A 22,639-nucleotide genomic window follows, 5' to 3' on the forward strand; every position below is an offset into this window, starting at 1 on the left:
TTAAGTAAAAAAAGAAAAAAAAGAAAAACGGACGGACCTAACCCTAGAACTAATGCTGAAAGCAAAGCTATGCGGACAAAATCTCACCCAGAAGCATACACATATACACTCACAAAAAAAGGAAAAGAGGAAAAATTAATATATTTTTCTCCCAAAGTCCACCTCCTGAATTTGGGATGATTCGTTGTCTATTCAGGTATTCAACAGATGCAGGCACATCAAGTTGTTTGTGGAGCTTTAATCTGCTGTTTCTGAGGCTGCTGGGAGAGATTTCCCTTTCTCTTCTTTGTTCATACAACTCCCAGGGTTCAGCTTTGGATTTGGACCCACCTCTGCATGTAGGTCGCCTGAGGGCGTCTGTTCCACGCCCAGACAGAACGGGGTTAAAGGAGCAGCTGCTTTGGGGGCTCTGGCTCACCCAGGACAGTGGGAGGGAGGGGTATGGAGTGCTGGGCGAGCCTGCGGCGGCCAAGGCCACCGTGACGTTGCAGCAGCCTGAGGCGCGCCATGCGTTCTCCCCAGGAAGTTGTCCCTGGATCACAGGAGCCTGGCAGTGGCAGGCTGCACCGACTCCCAGGAGGGGCGGTGTGGAGAGTGACCTGTGCTCGCACCCAGGCTTCTTGGTGGTGGCAGCAGCAGCCTTAGCGTCTCCTGCCCATCTCTGGGGTCCGCGCTGATAGCCGCAGCTCGCACCCGCCTCTGGGGTCCACGCTGATAGCCGCGGCTCGCGCCCGTCTCTGGAGCTCGTTTAGGCAGCACTCTGAATCCCCTCTCCTTGCGCACCGTGAAACAAAGAGGCAAGAAAAATCTCTTGCCTCTTCGGCAGCTGCAGACTTTTTCCCGGACTCACTCTCGGCTAGCACTGAAGCCAGAGCCTCAGCTCCCAGCCCACACCGACCCTGGCGGCTGAGCAGACAAGCCTCTTGGGCTGGTGAGTGCTACTCGGCACCGATCCTCCATGCGGGAATCTCCCCGCTTTGCCCTCTACACCCCTGTGGCTGTGCTCTCCTCCATGGCTCCAAAGCTTCCCCCCTTCGCCACCTGCAGTCTCTGCCTGCGAAGGGGCTTCCTGGTGTGTGGAAACCTTTTCTTCTTCACAGCTCCCTCCCACTGGTGCAGGTCCCATCCCTTTTCTTTTGTCTCTGTTATTTCTTTTTTCTTTTGCCCTACCCAAGTACGTGGGGATTTTCTTGCCTTTTGGGAGGTCTGACGTCTTCTGCCAGCGTTCAGTGGGTGTTCTGTAGGAGCAGTTCCACGTGTAGATGTATTTCTACTGTATCTGTGGGAAGGAAGGTGATCTCCGTGTCTTACTCATCCGCCATCTTGCCCCTCCCACCCTTTAGTTTTGTTTTGATACCTAGATGCTCTGTCTTTTTTTTTTTAATATGATTTTTAAATTTTTATTTATTTATTTTTGGCTGTGTTGGGTCTTCGTTGCTACATGCGGGCTTTCTCTAGTTGCAGCGAGCGGGGACTACTCTTCGTTGTGGTGCAGTTTCTCACTGCATTGGCTTCTCTTGTTGCGGAGCACGGGCTCTAGGCGTGCAGGCCTCAGTGGTTGTGGTACGTGGGCTCAGTAGTTGTGGCTTGCAGGTTCTAGAGTGCAGGCTCAATAGTTGTGGCACATGGGCTTTGTTGCTCGGCGGCATGTGGGATTTTCCTGGACCAGGGCTCGAACCCATGTCCCATGCATTGGCAGGCAGTTTCTTAACCACTGCACCACCAGGGAAGCCCACTCTGTCTTTTTTTTGTAGCAGTTTAGAGTGATTAAACAACTTTTCTACCACTGTTGTTGTCTTCCCAGAATCCTCTCTTTCTTTCCATTCTTCATTTTCTATTGTCCATTCTTCTCAGAACAGTCAGTGTGATGTTCTCTCTGCATTGTTTCTTCATGGAAAAAGTGGTATCACATGTGTTCACATGTTATCCAAATAGAAGAGAGAATTCTCATTTTGAGTCAATGACTGATTTAAGCCAACCCTCCTACAGGTTCAATGATGATAACTGCTGCAAAGGAAATTTCAGCTAGTCTTTTATAGCCAACAGTGTGGAAGGATGAGATGTGTTTTTCAAATTTAAAATTTCTGTAATGGCATTGATGTTTCATAATTAGACATAATATAAATATGCATGCAGTTAAAATAAATATATAACTCTTGCCACATGACTGAGACCAAGAGATAGATTCTTCCCTACTAATGTTTTTGTGAATTTTTTTAAATCAGAGGCTTTCTGGTTCCACAGTTTCCAAGGAATAGAGATTAAAATGAGTCTAAAAAAAATCATCTTTTAAAATGAAATAGAAAATGTTTATCAAGAAATTAATATAATCTCTGTAACTGAGAATCAAAGGATAATTCAAAATACCTTATTAAAGGAAGCCTATCCTTCTTCTAGAAATGCCCAATTTTCCATTGGTGCTCAAGCTTAAAAAGAATTTATCATGCAAAATCTGCATAAGGAAATAATGAAAAACTTACTGGGTAAAGGCTACTAATATGGCCTCATTATGATTACTAATAGATGAATATGCTCAAATTCTCAATAACTAAGGCTGCTTCCCTCCAATCACTCAGCAAATAGTTTTTATTTTTAAAAACTCAGATATAGTCACTTTTCTCATAGCCTTTAAAATCCCTCTCTTCACAGAAACTGTAGAATTTTAAAACACAAATTGACTTATCTTCATGAATTTAGGTCCTTTTTTTTTTTAATCAGTCATCAGTTTTATACACATCACTGTATACATGTCAATCCCAATCGCCCAATTCAGCACACCACCATCCCCACCCCACCGCAGTTTTCCCCCCTTGGTGTCCATACGTTTGTTCTCTACATCTGGGTCTCAACTTCTGCCCTGCAACCCGGTTCATCTGTACCGTTTTTCTAGGTTCCACATACATGCATTAATATACGATATTTGTTTTTCTCTTTCTGACTTACTTCACTCTGTATGACAGTCTCTAGATCCACCCACGTCTCAACAAATGACTCAATTTCGTTCCTTTCTATGGCTGAGTAATATTCCATTGTATATATGTACCACCACTTCTTTATCCATTCATCTGTCGATGGGCATTTAGGTTGTTTCCATGACCTGGCTATTGTAAATAGTGCTGCAATGAACATTCGGATGCATGTGTCTTTTTGAATTACGGTTCTCTCTGGGTATAGGCCCAGTAGTGGGATTGCTGGGTCATATGGTAATTCTATTTTTAGTTTTTTAAGGAACCTCCATACTGTTCTCCATAGTGGCTGTATCAATTTACATTCCCACCAACAGTGCAAGAGGGTTCCCTTTTCTCCACACCCTCTCCAGCATTTGTTGTTTGTAGATTTTCTGATGATGCCCATTCTAACTGGTGTGAGGTGATACCTCATTGTAGTTTTCATTTGCATTTCTCTAATAATTAGTGATGTTGAGCATCTTTTCATGTACTTTGTGGCCGTCTGTATGTCTTCTTTGGAGAAATGTCTATTTAGGTCTTCTGCCTATTTTTGGATTGGGTTGTTTGTTTCTTTAATATTGAGCTGAATAAGCTGTTTATATATTTTGGAGATTAATCCTTTGTCCGTTGATTCACTTGCAAATATTTTCTCCCATTCTGAGGGTTGTCTTTTCGTCTTGTTTGTGGTTTCCTTTGCTGTGCAAAAGCTTTGAAGTTTCGTTAGGTCCCATTTGTTTATTTTTGTTTTTGTTTCCATTACTCTAGGAGGTGGATCAAAAAAGATTTTGCTGTGATTTATGTCAAAGAGTGTTCTTCCTATGTTTTCCTCCAATAGTTTTATAGTGTCTGGTCTTACATTTAGGTCTCTAATCCATTTTGAGTTTATTTTTGTGTATTGTGTTAGGGAGTGTTCCAATTTCATTCTTTTACATGTAGCTGTCCAGTTTTCCCAGCACCACTTTTGAAGAGACTGTCTTTTCTCCATTGTATATCTTTGCCTCCTTTGTCATAGATTAGTTGACCATAGGTGCGTGGGTTTATCTCTGGGCTTTCTATCTTGTTCCATTGATCTATGTTTCTGAGTTTGTGCCAGTACCATATTGCCTTGATTACTGTAGCTTTGTAGTATAGTGTGAAGTCAGGGAGTCTGATTCTCCAGCTCCGTTTTTTTCCCTCAAGACTGCTTTGGCTATTCGGGGTCTTTTGTGTCTCCATACAAATTTTAGGATGATTTGTTCTAGTCCCATAAAAAATGCCATTGGTAATTTGATAAGGATTGCATTGAATCTGTAGATTGCTTTGGGTAGTATAGTCATTTTCACAATATTGATTCTTCCAATCCAAGAACATCTTATATCTCTCCATCTGTTGGTATCATCTTTAACTTCTTTCATCAGTGTCTTATAGTTTTCTGCATACAGGTCTGTTGTCTCCCTAGGTAGGTTTATTCCTAGATATTTTATTCTTTTTGTTGCAATGGTAAATGGGAGTGTTTTCTTAATTTCACTTTCAGATTTTTCATCATTAGTGTATAGGAATGCAAGAGATTTCTGTGCATTAATTTTGTATCCTGCAACTTTACCAAATTCATTAATTAGCTCTAGTAGTTTTCTGGTGGCAGTTTTAGGATTCTCTATGTATAGTATCAAGTCATCCGCAAACAGTGACAGTTTTACTTCTTCTTTTCCAATTTGTATTCCTTTTATTTCTTTTCTTCTCTGGTTGCCGTGGCTAGGACTTCCAAAACTATGTTGAGTAATAGTGGTGAGAGTGGACACCCTTGTCTTGTTCCTGATCTTAGAGGAAATGCTTTCGGTTTTTCATCATTGAGAATGATGTTTGCTGTGAGTTTGTCGTTTGTGGCCTTTATTATGTTGAGGTAGGTTCTCTCTATGCCCACTTTCTGGAGAGTTTTTATCATAAATGGGTGTTGAATTTTGTCAAAAGGTTTTTCTGCATCTATTGAGATTATCATATGGTTTTTATTCTTCAATTTGTTAATATGGTGTATCACATTGATTGATTTGTGTATATTGAAGAATCCTTGCATCCCTGGGATAAATCCCACTTGATCATGGTGTATGATCATTTTAATGTGTTGTTGGATTCTGTGTGCTAGTATTATGTTGAGGATTTTTGCATCTATATTCATCAGTGATATTGGTCTGTAATTTTCTTCTTTTGTAGTATCATTGTCTGGTTTTGGTATCAGGGTGATGGTGTCCTCATAGAATGAGTTTGGGAGTGTGCCTTCCTCTGCAATTTTTTGGAAGAGTTTGAGAAGGATGGGTGTTAGCTCTTCTCTAATGTTTGATAGAATTCACCTGTGAACGCATCTGGTCCTGGAATTTTGTTTGTTGGAAGATTTTTAATCACAGTTTCAATTTCATTACTTGTGATTGGTCTGTTCATATTTTTTCTTTCTTCCTGGTTCAGTCTTGGAAGGTTATACCTTTCTAAGAATTAGTCCATTTCTTCCAGGTTGTCCATTTTATTGGCATAGAGTTGCTTGTAGTAGTCTCTTAGGATGCTTTGTATTTCTGTGGTGTCTGTTGTAACTTCTCCTTTTTCATTTCTGATTTTATTGATATGAGTTCTCTCCCTCCTTTTCTTGATGAGTCTGGCTAATGGTCTGTCAATTTTGTTTATCTTCTCAAAGAACCAGCTTTTAGTTTTATTGATCTTTGCTATTGTTTTCTTTGTTTCTATTTCATTTATTTCTGCTCTGATCTTTATGATTTCTTTCCTTCTGCTAACTTTGGGTTTTGTTTGTTCTTCTTTCTCTAGTTTCTTTAGGTGTAAGGTTAGATTGTTTACTTGAGATTTTTCTTGTTTCTTTAAGTGGGCTTGTATAGCTATAAATTTCCCTCTTAGAACTGCTTTTGTTGCATCCCATAGGTTTTGGGTCGTCGTGTTTTCATTGTCATTTGTCTCTAGGAATTTTTTGATTTCCTCTTTGACTTCTTCAGTGATCTCTTGGTTATTTAGTAACGTATTGTTTAGCTTCCATGTGTTTGTGTTTTTTATGGTTTTTTCCCTGAAATTCATTTCTAATCTCATAGCGTTGTGGTCAGAAAAGATGCTTGATATGATTTCAATTTTCTTAAATTTACTGAGGCTTGATTTGTGACCCAAGATGTGGTCTATCCTGGAGAATGTTCCATGAGCACTTGAGAAGAATGTGTAATCTGCTGTTTTTGGATGGAATGTCCTATTAATATCAATTAAATCTATCTGGTGTATTGTGTCATTTAAAGCTTGTGTTTCCTTATTTATTTTCATTTTGGGTGATCTGTCCATTGATGTAAGTGAGGTGTTAAAGTCCCCCACTATTATTGTGTTACTGTCGACTTCCTCTTTTATAGCTGTTAGCAGTTGCCTTATGTATTGAGGTGCTCCTATGTTGGGGGCATATATATTTGTAATTGTTACATCTTCTTGGATTGATCCCTTGATCATTATGTTGTGTCCTTCCTTGTCTCTTGTAATAGTCTTTATTTTAAAGTCTATTTTGTCTGATATGAGTATAGCTACTCCAGCTTTCTTTTGATTTCCATTTGCATGGAATATCTTTTTCCATCCCCTCAATTTCAGTCTGTATGTGTCCCTAGGTCTGAAATGGGTCTCTTGTAGACAGCATATATATGAGTCTTATTTTTGTATCCATTCAACAAGCTTGTGTCTTTTGGTTGGAGCATTTAATCCATTCACATTTAAGGTAATTATCGATATGTATGCTCCTATGACCATTGTCTTAATTGTTTTGGGTTTGTTTTTTTTTTTTTTTTTCATGGTTCTGATTTTAATAGAAACAACTGGTGATATCTTTATTTATAGTCTCCATGCAAACCCCATTTTTTCCTGCTCATTGATTTAATATGTCAATATCTTTGATTGAGTTACAAATATGTTTCCTATTCAATCATGGCTTAATTTGATTTCTATTCCCTTTTACTTCAGCTCATATTCTAAGAAATATCCTATCCTTTTAAATGACTCTGCAGATAGCTGAACTCATCCATATTGTGTTAATTTTTTTTTTTAAACATCTTTATTGAAGTATAATTGCCTTACAATAGTGTGTTAGCTTCTGCTTTATAACAAAGTGAATCAGTTATACATATACAATATGTTCCCATTTCTCTTCCCTCTTGCATCTCCCTCCCTCCCACCCTCCCCATCCCACCCCTCTAGGTGGTCACAAAGCACCGAGCTGATCTCCCTGTGCTATACGGCTGCTTCCCACTAGCTATCTATTTTACATTTGGTAGTGTATATATGTCCATGACACTCTCTTACCCTGTCACATCTCACCCCACCCCCTCCCCATATCCTCAAGTCCATTCTCTAGTAGGTCTGTGTCTTTATTCCCGTCTTGCCACTAGGTTCTTCATGGCCTTTTTTTTTTTTTTTTTTTTCCTTAGATTCCGTATATATGTGTTAGCATACTGTATTTGTTTTTCTCTTTCTGACTTACTTCACTCTGTATGACAGACTCTAACTCCATCCACCTCATTACAAATACCTCCATTTCATTTCTTTTTATGGCTGAGTAATATTCCATTGTATATATGTGCCACATCTTCTTTATCCATTCATCTGTCGATGGACATTTAGGTTGCTTCCAGGTCCTGGCTATTGTAAATAGAGCTGCAATGAACATTGTGGTACATGACACTTTTTGACCTATGGTTTTCTCAGGGTATATGCCCAGTAGTGGGATTGCTGGGTCGTATGGTACTTCTATTTGTAGTTTTTTAAGGAACCTCCATACTGTTCTCCATAGTGGCTGTATCAATTTACATTCCCACCAACAGTGCAAGAGTGTTCCCTTTCCTCCACACCCTCTCCAGCATTTATTGTTTCTAGATTTTTTGATGATGGCCATTCTGACCGGTGTGAGATGATATCTCATTGTAGTTTTGATTTGCATTTCTCTAATGATTAATGATGTTGAGCATTCTTTCATGTGTCTGTTGGCCATCTGTATATCTTCTTTGGAGAAATGTCTATTTAGGTCTTCTGCCCATTTTTGGATTGGGTTCTTCGTTTTTTTGTTATTGAGCTGCATGAGCTGCTTGTAAATCTTGGAGATTAATCCTTTGTCAGTTGCTTCATTTGCAAATATTTTCTCCCATTCTAAGGGTTGTCTTTTGGTCTTGTTTATGGTTTCCTTTGCTGTGCAAAAGCTTTTAAGTTTCATTAGGTCCCATTTGTTTATTTGTGTTCTTATTTCCATTTCTCTGGGAGCTGGGTCAAAAAGAATCTTGCTGTGATGTATGTCATAGAGTGTTCTGCCTATGTTTTCCTCTAAGAGTTTGATAGTGTCTGGCCTTACACTTAGGTCTTTAATCCATTTGGAGTTTATTTTTGTGCATGGTGTCAGGGAGTGTTCTAATTTCATACTTTTACATGTACCTGTCCAATTTTCCCAGCACCACTTATTGAAGAGGCTGTCTTTTCTCCACTGTATATGCTTGCCTCCTTTATCAAACATAAGGTGACCATATGTGTGTGGGTTTATCTCTGGGCTTTCTATCCTGTTCCATTGATCTATATTTCTGTTTTTGTGCCAGTACCAAACTGTCTTGATTACTGAAGCTTTGTAGTATAGTCTGAAGTCAGGGAGCCTGATTCCCCCAGCTCCATTTTTCGTTCTCAAGATTGCTTTGGCTATTCGGGGTCTTTTGTGTTTCCATACAAATTGTGAAATTTTTTGTTCTAGTTCTGTGAAAAATGCCAGTGGTAGTTTGATAGGGATTGCATTGAATCTGTAGATTGCTTTGGGTAGTAGAGTCATTTTCACAATGTTGATTCTTCCAATCCAGGAACATGGTATATCTCTCCATCTATTTGTATCATCTTTAATTTCTTTCATCAGTGTCTTATAATTTTCTGCATACAGGTCTTTTGTCTCCTTAGGTAGGTTTATTCCTAGATATCTTATTCTTTTTGTTGCAATGGTAAACGGGAGTGTTTTCTTAATTTCACTTTCAGATTTTTCGTCATTAGTGTATAGAAATGCAAGCGATTTCTGTGCGTTAATTTTGTATCCTGCTACTTTACCAAATTCATTGATTAGCTCTAGGAGTTTTCTGGTAGCCTCTTTAGGATTCTCTATGTATAGTATCATGTCATCTGCAAATAGTGACAGCTTTACTTCTTCTTTTCCGATTTGGATTCCTTTTATTTCTTTCTCTTCTCTGATTGCTGTGGCTAACACTTCCAAAACTATGTTGAATAATAGTGGTGAGAGTGGGCAACCTTGTCTTGTTCCTGATCTTAGTGGAAATGGTTTCAGTTTTTCACCATTGAGGACAATGTTGGCTGTGGGTTTGTCATATATGGCCTTTATTATGTTGAGGAAAGTTCCCTCTATGCCTACTTTCTGCAGGGCTTTTATCATAAATGGGTGTTGAATTTTGTCTAAAGCTTTCTCTGCATCTATTGAGATGATCATATGGTTTTTCTCCTTCAATTTGTTAATATGGTGTATCACATTGATTGATTTGCGTATATTGAAGAATCCTTGCATTCCTGGGATAAACCCCACTTGATCATGGTGTATGATCCTTTTAATGTGCTGTTGGATTCTGTTTGCGAGTATTTTGTTGAGGATTTTTGCATCTATGTTCATCAGTGATATTGGCCTGTAGTTTTCTTTCTTTGTGACATCTTTGTCTGGTTTTGGTATCAGGGTGATGGTGGCCTCGTAGAATGAGTTTGGGAGTGTTCCTCCCTCTGCAATATTTTGGAAGAGTTTGAGAAGGATAGGTGTTAGCTCTTCTCTAAATGTTTGATAGAATTCACCTGTGAAGCCATCTGGTCCTGGGCTTTTGTTTGTTGGAAGGTTTTTAATCACAGTTTCAATTTCAGTGCTTGTGATTGGTCTGTTCATATTTTCTATTTCTTCCTGGTTCAGTCTCGGCAGTTTGTGCATTTCTAAGAATCTGTCCATTTCTTCCAGGTTGTCCATTTTATTGGCATAGAGTTGCTTGTAGTAATCTCTCATGATCTTTTGTATTTCTGCAGTGTCAGTGGTTCTTTCTCCTTTTTCATTTCTAATTCTATTGATCTGAGTCTTCTCCCTTTTTCTCTTGATGAGTCTGGCTAATGGTTTATCAATTTTGTTTATCTTCTCAAAGAACCAGCTTTTAGTTTCATTGATTTTTGCTATTGTTTCCTTCATTTCTTTTTCATTTATTTCTGACCTGATCTTTATAATTTCTTTCCTTCTGCTGGCTTTGGGGTTTTTTTGTTCTTCTTTCTCTAATTGCTTTAGGTGCAAGGTTAGGTTGTTTATTCGAGATGTTTCCTGTTTCTTGAGGTAGGCTTGTATTGCTATAAACTTCCCTCTTAGCACTGCTTTTGCTGCGTCCCATAGGTTTTGGGTCGTCGTATCTCCATTGTCATTTATTTCTAGGTATTTTTTGATTTCCCCTTTGATTTCTTCAGTAATCACTTCATTATTAAGTAATGTATTGTGTAGCCTCCATGTGTTTGTATTTTTTACAGATCTTTTCCTGTAATTGATATCTAGTCTCATAGCGTTGTGGTCGGAAAAGATACTTGATATGATTTCAATTTTCTTAAATTTACCAAGGTTTGATTTGTGACCCAAGATATGATCTATCCTGGAGAATGTCCATGAGCACTTGAGAAAAACGTGTATTCTATTGTTTTTGGGTGGAATGTCCTATAAATATCAATTAAGTCCATCTTGTTTAATGTATCATTTAAAGCTTGTGTTTCCTTATTTATTTTCATTTTGGATGATCTGTCCATTGGTGAAAGTGGGGTGTTAAAGTCCCCTACTATGATTGTGTTGCTGTCGATTTCCCCTTTTATGGCTGTTAGTACTTGCCTTATGTATTGAGGTGCTCCTATGTTGGGTGCATAAATATTTACAATTGTTATACCTTCCTCTTGGATCGATCCCTTGATCATTATATAGTGTCCTTCTTTGTCTCTTGTAATAGTCTTTATTTTAAAGTCTATTTTGTCTGATATGAGAATTGCTACTCCAGCTTTCTTTTGATTTCCATTTGCATGGAATATCTTTTTCCATCCCCTCACTTTCAGTCTGTATGTGTCTCTAGGTCTGAAGTGGGTCTCTTGTAGACAGCATATATATGGGTCTTGTTTTTATATCCATTCAGCCAGTCTATGTCTTTTGGTTGGGGCATTTAATCCATTCACGTTTAAGGTAATTATCGATATGTATGTTCCTATGACCATTTTCTTAATTGTTTTGGGTTTGTTTTTGTAGGTCCTTTTCTTCTCTTGTGTTTCCCACTTAGAGAAATTCCTTTAGCATTTGTTGTAGAGGTGGTTTGGTGGTGCTGAATTCTCTTAGCTTTTCCTTGTCTGTAAAGCTTTTGATTTCTCCATCAATTCTAAATGAGATCCTTTCTGGGTAGAGTAATCTTGGTTGTAGGTTCTTCCCTTTCATCACTTTAAGTGTATCATGCCACTCCCTTCTGGCTTGTAGAGTTTCTGCTGAAAGATCATCTGTTAACCTTCTGGGGATTCCCTTATGTGTTATTTGTTGTTTTTCCTTGCTCTTTTAATATTTTTTCTTTGTATTTAATTTTTGATAGTTTGATTAATATGTGTCTTGGCTTGTTTCTCCTTGGGTTTATCCTGTATGGGATTCTCTGCGCTTCCTGGACTTGGGTGGCTATTTCCTTTCCCATGTTAGGGAAGTTTTCAACTATAATCTCTTCAAATATTTTCTCGGGTCCTTTCTCTCTCTCTTCTCCTTCTGGGAGCCCTATAATGCGAATGTTGTTGCATTTAATGTTGTTCTAGAGGTCTCTTAGGCTGTCTTCATTTCTTTTCATTCTTTTTTCTGTAGTCTGTTCTGCAGCAGTGAATTCCACCATTCTTTCCTCCAGGTCACTTATCCGTTCTTCTGCCTCAGTTATTCTGCTATTGAATCCTTCTAGTGTAGTTTTCATTTTAGTTATTGTATTGGTCATCTCTGTTTGTTTGTTCTTTAATTCTTCTAGGTCTTTGTTAATCATTTCTTGCATCTTCTCAATCTTTGCCTCCATTCTTATTCTGAGGTCCTGGATCATCTTCACTATCATTATTCTGAATTTTTTTCTGGAAGGTTGCCTATCTCCCCTTTATTTAGTTGTTTTTCTGGGTTTTTTTCTTGTTCCTTCATTTGGTATATAGCCCTCTGCCTTTTCATCTTGTCTATCTTTCTGTGAATGTCTAGGTCCTTTTTGGGGAACCTATTTTTCAATCACATCAATCTACATTAATGTCAAGTAAATGACTAAATTCTGAACACTTTTAATATGAATATGACTTTCCATATTATTTGTTTACGTCTCTGATAATATGTTGTTAGAATAAGTACACACACACACACACATTTCCAAACTATTTCATTTAATGCAATCCAAGCATTTTTTTATTAAATTAACAAGAAAAGTTTAACATTCATGTGGAGACGCAAAAGATCTAAATAACCAAAACAATTTTATAAAATAAAAATAAAGTTGGAGGGTTATATTATCTGATTTTAAGAATTACTATAAATCTATAGTAATCAAAATAGTGTGATATTGGCATAAGGATGGGCATACAGAGCAATACAGTAGAATAGGAAATCCAGAAATAAACCAAAACATTATGGTCTGGTCAATTAATTTTCTATACAGGTGCCAAGGTACTTCAATGAACAAGGATAGTCTTTTCCATAAATAGTGATGGAATAAGTGAATATTTGTAGAGGGGAAATGCTTAATCCTTACCCCATACTCCATATTATGCATAAAAATTAACACAAAGTGGATCATAGTCTTTACTTTAGAAGTTAAAAATATAAAGTTTCTAATGGGTGAAATTGTTTTTATGACTGTGAGGTAGGCAAGGATTTCTTTAACATTAAGCAAAAAGAAAAAAAATCTATAAATTAGACTTCATCAAAATGAAACCTTCCGCTCTTTGAGAAAATCTCTTAAGAAAATAAAAAGCTAATCATGTGATGAAATGTTTTATATCTTGATTATCAATGTCAAATCCTGGTTATGATACTTCACTCTTGCCTTGCAAGATATTACCATTGGAGGAAAATGGGATATCTCTGTACATTTCTTACAACTCAATATTTATCTACAATTACCTCAAAATAAAATACTTAATCTAAAAAGAGCACACCACAGACTGAGAGAAAACATTCTCAAAATATATATCTGACACAGAGTCTGTATACAAAATATATTGTAAAATTTTAGAGCTAAAAAATAAGATGAAATCTCAATAAAAGGCAAAAATTTGAACAGGCCCTTCATAAAAAAAGTTGCATACAAATAATGACGGGAAAATACATTCAATATAATTTTCTAGCCAAGAGATGCAAGTGAAACCCCTAACCAATAGAGTGGCTAAAATTAAATGACTGATACTTTTCTGGTTCCAGACTAGATATAAGCACATGCTCCTATGTTCCCCCCACTATTTACAAAACAAACAAACAAAAAACCAAAATAACCCTAGACAAAATTTATAAAGCAACCAACAATATACTCTGAAGGCAGAGAGAAGAAGACAGATTGTATAAAGATCTTGAGACTAGAGAAAAGCCAGTGGTGATTTCCTGTAGGTTTTTGTTGTTTGTTTTTGTTTTTTTGCCTCATATATCATAGCCTGGGCACTGAAGAGACCTGTGACCTGGAAAAAATAATGGGCACAGACAAAAAGAAAAACTTCCAGAAAAAGCCCACTCTCTCTAGCAAAAGGACCAGGAAAAAGGACAGAAACTATTTACCATTCCTTCCCAATTTAGGAAAACAGAAAAAAGCACACACACACACACACACACACTCCCCTTAATTGTCACTGGGCACTGCAGCTGCAGAGACTGTAGACAGAGTCTTGTCTTCCATCCCCACCCTGCAATAACAGGGAGGCAACCCCTTGTCAGCCATGGACCCTGTGTATGAAGTCCTGACATTCATTCCTGACAAGTAATAATGAAGCAGCACTTTCCATTTACAACCATGGAGACTGTGGGCAAAGAATGATTTTCTATCTCTTCCCTTCAATAACTAGGTGAATCCCAACCCTCTCCAGATGACCAGAGACTGTGGGAACAGACTTGTCTTCCATGCCTGACCTGAAATAGCAAGGTGGTATCCCTTCCTCTCCACATGGAAGGCTGCAGCTGCAGAGAATATCAACAAAGTTCTGTCTGTGCTTACCACCCTTCAGAAAAAGGGATGCCCCTCCCAACTAGATAATGGGAAGGGGGGCACTATAGAGAGAAGTGAACTAGAGAAAGAAATTTTCTTAATCTGTGCATGAAGTCCTGTACAGAACTCTGAACAGCCCATGCATAAAACCAACAAGAAACAAGAAAAGGTTTGAGAACTGAACACTGGTGTGGAATTCTGCCCAGGTTTCAAATGGGTCTCTGGACAGCACATAGTGGAACAAATCTGGATAGCCCTGCAAAGGCTTTGAAAACTAAATTCATTTTTGAACCACAGCCCACAAAATTGGAACAGGAAGTGCATTTTAAACCAAAAAGTTTGCCTGCTAAAATGGAAGATTTAAATAGGAACCAGAATATCAACCCCAAATTGCACATCACTTTGACAGTTTAAAAAATCTCAACTTAAATGAGAAATGTAAATCATAGACTAGCAACACTGATATGACACAGATGTTGGAATTATCTGACAAGGGTTTTAAAGTAGTTGTCATTAAAATGCCACAATAAGCAATTGTGAACTATCTTGAAACAAATGAGAAAATAGAAATTCTTAGCAAAGAAAAAGAACACATAAGGAAGTGGAATTCTGTCAAAGTGAAAAATGCATTATCTGAAATAAAACTTCACTGGATGGGCTCATTACCTGAATGAAGATGAAAGAAGAAAGAATTAGTGAATTCAAGGAAATATCAATAGAAATTATCCAATCTAAATGACAGACAGAAAACAACCTTAGGGACCTGTGGAACAAAACCCAAAGGTCTGACATTGATGTCATCCAAGTCCCAGAAACAGAAGAGAAAGAGTATGGAACTGAATAAATACTTGAAGAAAGAGTAACCGCGAACTTTCAGTATGTAGAAAAAGGCAAAAAACTAATGTCTGAAGAAGCTGAGCAAAGCCCTGACAAGAAAAATCCAAATAATTCCATATTGAGACATATCAGAATAAAATTTCTGCAAAATAAGCACAAAGAAACATCCTTGAAAGCAGCCAGAGATAAATGAGGCTTAACGTATAAGAGAGTAATGATTTGAATGACAGAGGATTTATCATCAGAAACGATGGAAGCCAGAATGAATGGCACAACCTTTTTAAAGTGCTGAAAGAAAGAACTGTCAACCCAAAGTTTTATATCCAGAAAAAATATTCTCTGAGACGAAGATGAAATAAAGACATTCCAAAAAAATCAAAAGTAAGAGAATTTGTCATCGGCAGATCTTCTCTAAAAGAATGGCTAGTAGAGAAGGGAAGATGGTGGAAGAGTAAGATGCAGAGATCACCTTCCTCCCCACAGATACATCAGAAATACATCTACACGTGGAACTGCTCCTATAGAACACCCACTGAACGCTGGCAGAAGACGTCAGACCTCCCAAAAGGCAAGAAACTCCCCACGTACCTGGGTAGGGCAAAAGAAAAAAGAAATAACAGAGGCACAAGAATAGGGACGGGACCTGCACCAGTGGGATGGAGCTGTGAAGGAGGAAAGGTTTCCAGACACTAGGAAGCCCCTTTGCTGGCAGAGACTGCGGGTGGCGGAGGGGGTAAGCTTCGGAGCCACGGAGGAGAGCGCAGTAACAGGGGTGCAGAGGGCAAAGCGGAGAGATTCCTGCACAGAGGATCAGTGCCGACCAGCACTCACCACCCCGAGAGGCTTGTCTACTCAGTCACTGGGGTGGGGGGGGTTGGGAGTTGAGGCTCGGGTTTCGGTAGGATTGTAGGGAGCAGACTGGGGTTGGTGGTGTGAACACAGCCTGAAGGGGTTAGTGAACCACGGCTAGCCAGGAGGGAGTCTGAAAAAGGTCTGGACCTGCTGAAGAGGCAAGAGACTTTTTCTTCCCTCTTTGTTTCCTGGTGCGTGAGGGAAAGGGATTAAGAGCGCTGCTTAAAGGAGCTCCAGAGATGGGCGCGAGCCGCGGCTATCAGCGCGGACCCCAGAGACAAGCATGAGACGCTAAGGCTGCTGCTGTAGCCACCAAGAAGCCTGTGTGTGAGCACAGGTCACTATCCACACCGCCCCTCCCGGGAGCCTGTGCAGCCCACAACTGCCAGGGTCCCGTGATCCAGGGACAACTTCCCCAGAAGAATGCACAGCGCGCCTCAGGCTGCTACAACATCATGCCAGCCTCTGCCGCTGCAGGCTCGCCTCGCATCCGTACCCCTCCCTCCCCCCGGCCTGAGTGAGCCAGAGCCCCCAAAGCAGCTGCTCCTTTAACCCCGTTCTGTGTGAGGGAAGAACAGAGGCCCTCAGGCGACCTACTCACAGAGGCGGGGCCAAATCCAAAGCTGTACCCCAGGAGCTGTGCGAACAAAGAAGAGAAAGGGAAATTTCTCCCAGCAGCCTCAGAAGCAGCAGATTAAAGCTACACAAACAACCTGATGTACCTGCATCTATGGAATACCTGAATAGACAAAGAATCATCCCAAATTGAGGAGGTGGACTTTGGGAGCAAGATATATTTTTTCCCCTTTTCCTCTTTTTGTGAGTGTGTATGTGTATGCTTCTGTGTGAGATTTTGTCTATATAGCTTTGCTTTCACCATTTGTCCTAGGGTTCTGTCGGTCCAGTTTTTGTTTTTTTACTTTAAAAATTTTTTTCCTTAATAATAATTTTTTATTTTTTATTTTAATAGCTCTATTTTATTTTCCCTTACTTTATCTTACTTTATTTTATTTTATCCTCTTTCCTTCTTTCTATTTTTTCTCCCTTTTATTCTGAGCCGTGTGGATGAAAGGCTCTTGGTGCTCCAGCCAGGCATCAGGGCTGTGCCTCTGAGGTGGGAGAGCCAACTTCAGGACACACGTCCACAAGAGACCTCCCAGCTCCATGTAATACCAAATGGCGAAACTCTCCCAGAGATCTCCATCTCAACACCAAGACCCAGCTTCACTCAACGACCAGCAAGCTACAGTGCTGGACACCCTATGACAAACAGCTAGCAAGACAGGAACACAGCCCCATCCATTAGCAGAGAGGCTGCCTAAAATCATAATAAGGCCACAGACACCCCAAAACACACCACCAGACGTGGATGTGCCCACCATAAAGACAAGATGCAGCCTCATCCACCAGAACACAGGCACTAGTCCCCTCAACCAGGAGGCCTACACAACCCACTGAACCAATCTTAGCCACTGGGGACAGATACCAAAAACAACGGGAACTATGAACCTGCAGCCTGTGAAAAGGAGACCCGAAACACAGTTAGATAAGCAAAATGAGAAGATAGAAAAACACACAGCAGATGAAGGAGCAAGGTAAAAACACACCAGACCTAACAAATGAGGAGGAAATAGGCAGTCTACCTGAAAAAGAATTCAGAATAATTATAGTAAGGATGATCCAAGATCTTGGAAATAGAATAGACAAAATGCAAGAAACATTTAACAAGGATAGAAGAACTAACGAGGAACCAAGCAATGATGAACAACAGAATAAATGAAATTAAAAATACTCTAGAAGTGATCAATAGCAGAATAACTGAGGCAGAAGAACGGATAAGTGACCTGGAAGATAAAATAGTGGAAATAACTACTGCAGAGCAGAATAAAGAAAAAAGAATGAAAAGAACTGAGGACAGTCTCAGAGACCTCTGGGACAACATTAAATGCACCAACATTCGAATTATAGGGGTCCCAGAAGAAGAAGAGAAAAAGAAAGGGACTGAGAAAATATTTGAAGAGATTATAGTTGAAAACTTCCCTAACATAGGAAAGGAAATAGTTAATCAAGTCCTGGAAGCACAGATAGTCCCATACAGGATAAATCCAAGGAGAAACATGCCAAGGCACATATTAATCAAACTATCAAAAATTAAATATAAAGAAAACATATTAAAAGCAGCAAGGGAAAAACAACAAATAACACACAAGGGAACCCCCATAAGGTTAACAGCTGATCTTTCAGCAGAAACTCTGCAAGCCAGAAGGGAGTGGCAGGACATATTTAAAGTGAGGAAGGAGAAAAACCTACAACCAAGGTTACTCTATCCAGCAAGGATCTCATTCAGATTTGATGGAGAAATTAAAACCTTTACAGACAAGCAAAAGCTGAGAGAGATCAGCACCACCAAACCAGCTTTACAACAAATGCTAAAGGAACTTCTCTAGGCAAGAAACACAAGAGAAGGAAAACACCTACAATAACAAACACAAAACATTAAGAAAATGGGAATAGGAACATACATATCGATAATTACCTTAAATGTAAATGGATTAAATGCTCCCACCAAAAGACACAGACTGGCTGAATGGATACAAAAACAAGACTCATATATATGCTGTCTACAAGATACCCACTTCAGACCTAGGGAAACAAACAGACTGAAAGTGAGGGGATGGAAAAAGATATTCCATGCAAATGGAAATCAAAAGAAAGGTGGAGTAGCAATTCTCATATCAGACAAAATAGACTTTAAAATAAAGACTATTACAAGAGACAAAGAAGGACACTATATAATGATCAAGGGATCGATCCAAGAAGAAGATATAACAACTGGAAATATTTATGCCCCCAACATAGGAGCACCTCAATATACAAGGCAAATACTAACAGCCATAAAAGGGGAAATCCACAGTAACACAATCATAGTAGGGGACTTTGACAGCCCACTTTCACCAATGGACAGATCATCCAAAATAAAAATAAATAAGGAAACACAAGCTTTAAATGATACATTAAACAAGATGGACTTAATTGATATTTATAGGACATTCCACCCAAAAACAACAGAATACACATTTTTCTCAAGTGCTCATGGAACATTCTCCAGGATAGATCATATCTTGGGTCACAGATCAAACCTAGGTAAATTTAAGAAAATTGAAATCGTATCAAGTATCTTTTCCGACCACAATGCTATGAGACTAAGTATCAATTACAGGAAAAGATCTGTAAAAAATACAAACACATGGAGGCTAAACAATACACTATGTAATAACGAAGTGATCACTGAAGAAATCAAAGGGGAAATCAAAAAATACCTAGAAACAAATGACAATGGAGACACGATGACCCAAATCTATGGGATGCAGCAAAAGCAGTTCTGAGAGGGAACTTTATAGCAATACAAGCCTACCTCAGGAAACTGGAAACATCTCAAATAAACAACCTAACTTTGCACCTAAAGCAATTAGAGAAAGAAGAACAAAAAAACCCCAAAGTTAGCAGAAGGAAAGAAATCATAAAGATCAGATCAGAAATAAATGAAAAAGAAATGAAGGAAACAATAGCAAAGATCAGTAAAACTAAAAGCTGGTTCTTTGAGAAGATAAACAAAATTGATCAACCATTAGCCAGACTCATCAAGAAAAAAAGGGAGAAGACTCAAATCAATAGAATTAGAAATGAAAAAGGAGAAATAACAACTGACACTGCAGAAATACAAACGATCATGAGAGATTACTACAAGCAACTCTATTTCAATAAAATGGACAACCTGGAAGAAATGGACAAATTCGCAGAAATGCACAACCTGCTGAGACTGAACCATGAAGAAATAGAAAATATGAACAGACCAATCACAAGTAATGAAAGTGAAACTGATTAAAAATTTTCCAACAAACAAAAGCCCAAAACCAGATGGCTTCACAGGCGAATTCTATCAAACATTTAGAGAAGAGCTAACACTTATCCTTCTCAAACTCTTCCACAATATAGCAGAGGGAGGAACACTCCTCAACTCATTCTACGAGGCCACCATCACCCTGATACCAAAACCAGACAAAGATGTCACAAAGAAAGAAAACTACAGGCCAATATCACTGATGAACATAGATGCAAAAATTCTCAACAAAATACTAGCAAACAGAATCCAACAACACATTAAAAGGATCGTACACCATGATCAAGTGGGGTTTATTCCAGGAATGCAAGGATTCTTCAATATACGCAAATCAATCAACGTGAAACACCATATTAACAAATTGAAGGAGAAAAACCATATGATCATCTCAATAGATGCAGAGAAAGCTTTTGACAAAATTCAACACCCATTTATGATAAAAGCCCTGCAGAAAGTAGGCATAGAGGGAACTTTCCTCAACATAATAAAGGCCATATATGACAAACCCACAGCCAACATTGTCCTCAATGGTGAAAAACTGAAACCATTTCCACTAAGATCAGGAACAAGACAAGGTTGCCCACTCTCACCACTATTATTTAACGTAGTTTTGGAAGTGTTAGCCACAGCAATCAGAGAAGAAAAAGAAATAAAAGGAATCCAAATCGGAAAAGAAGAAGTAAAGCTGTCACTGTTTGCAGATGACATGATACTATACATAGAGAATCCTAAAGATGCTACCAGAAAACTACTAGAGCTAATCAATGAATTTGGTAAAATAGTAGGATACAAAATTAATGCACAGAAATCTCTTGCATTCCTATACACTAATGATGAAAAATCTGAAAGTGAAATTAAGAAAACACTCCCATTTACCATTGCAACAAAAAGAATAAAATATCTAGGAATAAACCTACCAGAGGAGACAAAAGACCTGTATGCAGAAAATTATAAGACACTGATGAAAGAAATTAAAGATGATACAAACAGATGGAGAGATATACCATGTTCTTGCATTGGAAGAATCAACATTGTGAAAATGACTCTACTACCCAAAGCAATCTACAGATTCAATGCAATCCCTATCACACTACCACTGGCATTTTTCACAGAACTAGAACAAAAAAATTCACAATTTGTATGGCAAGACAAAAGACCCCGAATAGCCAAAGCAATCTTGAGAAAGAAAAATGGAGCTTGAGGAATCAGGCTCCCTGACTTCAGACTATACTACAAAGCTACAGTAACCAAGGCAGTATGGTACTGGCACAAAAACAGAAATATAGATCAATGGAACAGGATAGAAAGCCCAGAGATAAGCCCACACACATATGGTCACCTTATCTTTGATAAAGGAGGCAAGCATATACAGTGGAGAAAAGACAGCCTCTTCAATAAGTGGTGCTGGGAAAATTGGACAGGTACATGTAAAAGTATGAAATTAGAACACTCCCTAACACCATACACAAAAATAAACTCCAAATGGATTAAAGACCTAAGTGTAAGGCCAGACACTATCAAACTCTTAGAGGAAAACATAGGCAGAACACTCTATGACATAAATCACAGCAACATCCTTTTTGACCCAGCTCCTAGAGAAACGGAAATAAAAACACAAATAAACAAATGGGACCTAATGAAACTTCAAAGCTTTTGCACAGGAAAGGAAACCATAAAGAAGTCCAAAAGACAACCCTCAGAATGGGAGAAAATATTTGCAAATGAAGCGACTGAGAAAGGATTAATCTCCAAAATTTACAAGCAGCTCCTTCAGCTCAATACCAAAAAAAAAACCAACCCAATCCAAAAATGGGCAGAAGACCTAAATAGACATTTCTCCAAAGAAGATATACAGATTGCCAGCAAATACGTGACAGAATGCTCAACATCATTAATCATTAGAGAAATGCAAATCAAAACTACAATGAGATATCATCTCACATGGGTCAGAATGGCCATCATCAAAATATCTAGAAACAATAAATGCTGGAGAGGGTGTGGAGGAAAGGGAACCCTCTTGCACTGTTGGTGGGAATGTAAATTGATACAGCCACTATGGAGAACAGTATGGAGGTTCCTTAAAAAACTAAAAATAGAACTACCATATGACCCAGCAATCCCACTACTGGGCATATACCCTGAGAAAACCATAATTCAAAAAGAGTCATGTACCAAAATGTTCATTGCAGCTCTATTTACAATAGCCAGGACATGGAAGCAACCTAAGTGTCCATCATCGGATGGATGGATAAAGAAGATGTGGCACATATATACAATGGAATATTATTCAGCCATAAAAAGAAATGAAATGGAGGTATTTGTAGTGAGGTGGATGGAGTTAGAGTCTGTCATACAGAGTGAAGTAAGTCAGAAAGAGAAAAACAAATACAGTATCCTAACCCATATATATGGAATCTAAGGAAAAAAAAAAAAAGGTCATGAAGAACCTAGTGGCAAGACAGGAATAAAGGCACAGACCTACTAGAGAATGGACTTGAGGATATGGGGAGGGGGAAGGGTAAGATGTGACAAAGTGAGAGAGTGGCATGGAGATATATACACTACCAAACGTAAAATAGATAGCCAGTGGAAAGCAACCGCATAGCACAGGGAGATCAGCTCTGTGCTTTGAGACCACCTAGAGGGGTGGGATAGGGAGCGTGGGAGGGACGGAGATGCAAGAGGGAAGAGATATGGGAACATATGTATATGTATAACTGATTCACTTTGTTATAAAGCAGAAACTAACACACCATTGTAAAGCATTTATACTCCAATAAAGATGTTTAAAAAAAAAAAAAAGAATGGCTAAAGTAAGTTCTTCAGACAGAAAGGAAATAATAGCAAAAGAAATCTTAGAACATCCAAAATGGAGGAAAATCAATAGGAAGAGT

This window comes from Balaenoptera ricei, chromosome 6 (assembly GCF_028023285.1).
Source record: "Balaenoptera ricei isolate mBalRic1 chromosome 6, mBalRic1.hap2, whole genome shotgun sequence".
Lineage (NCBI taxonomy): Eukaryota > Metazoa > Chordata > Mammalia > Artiodactyla > Balaenopteridae > Balaenoptera > Balaenoptera ricei.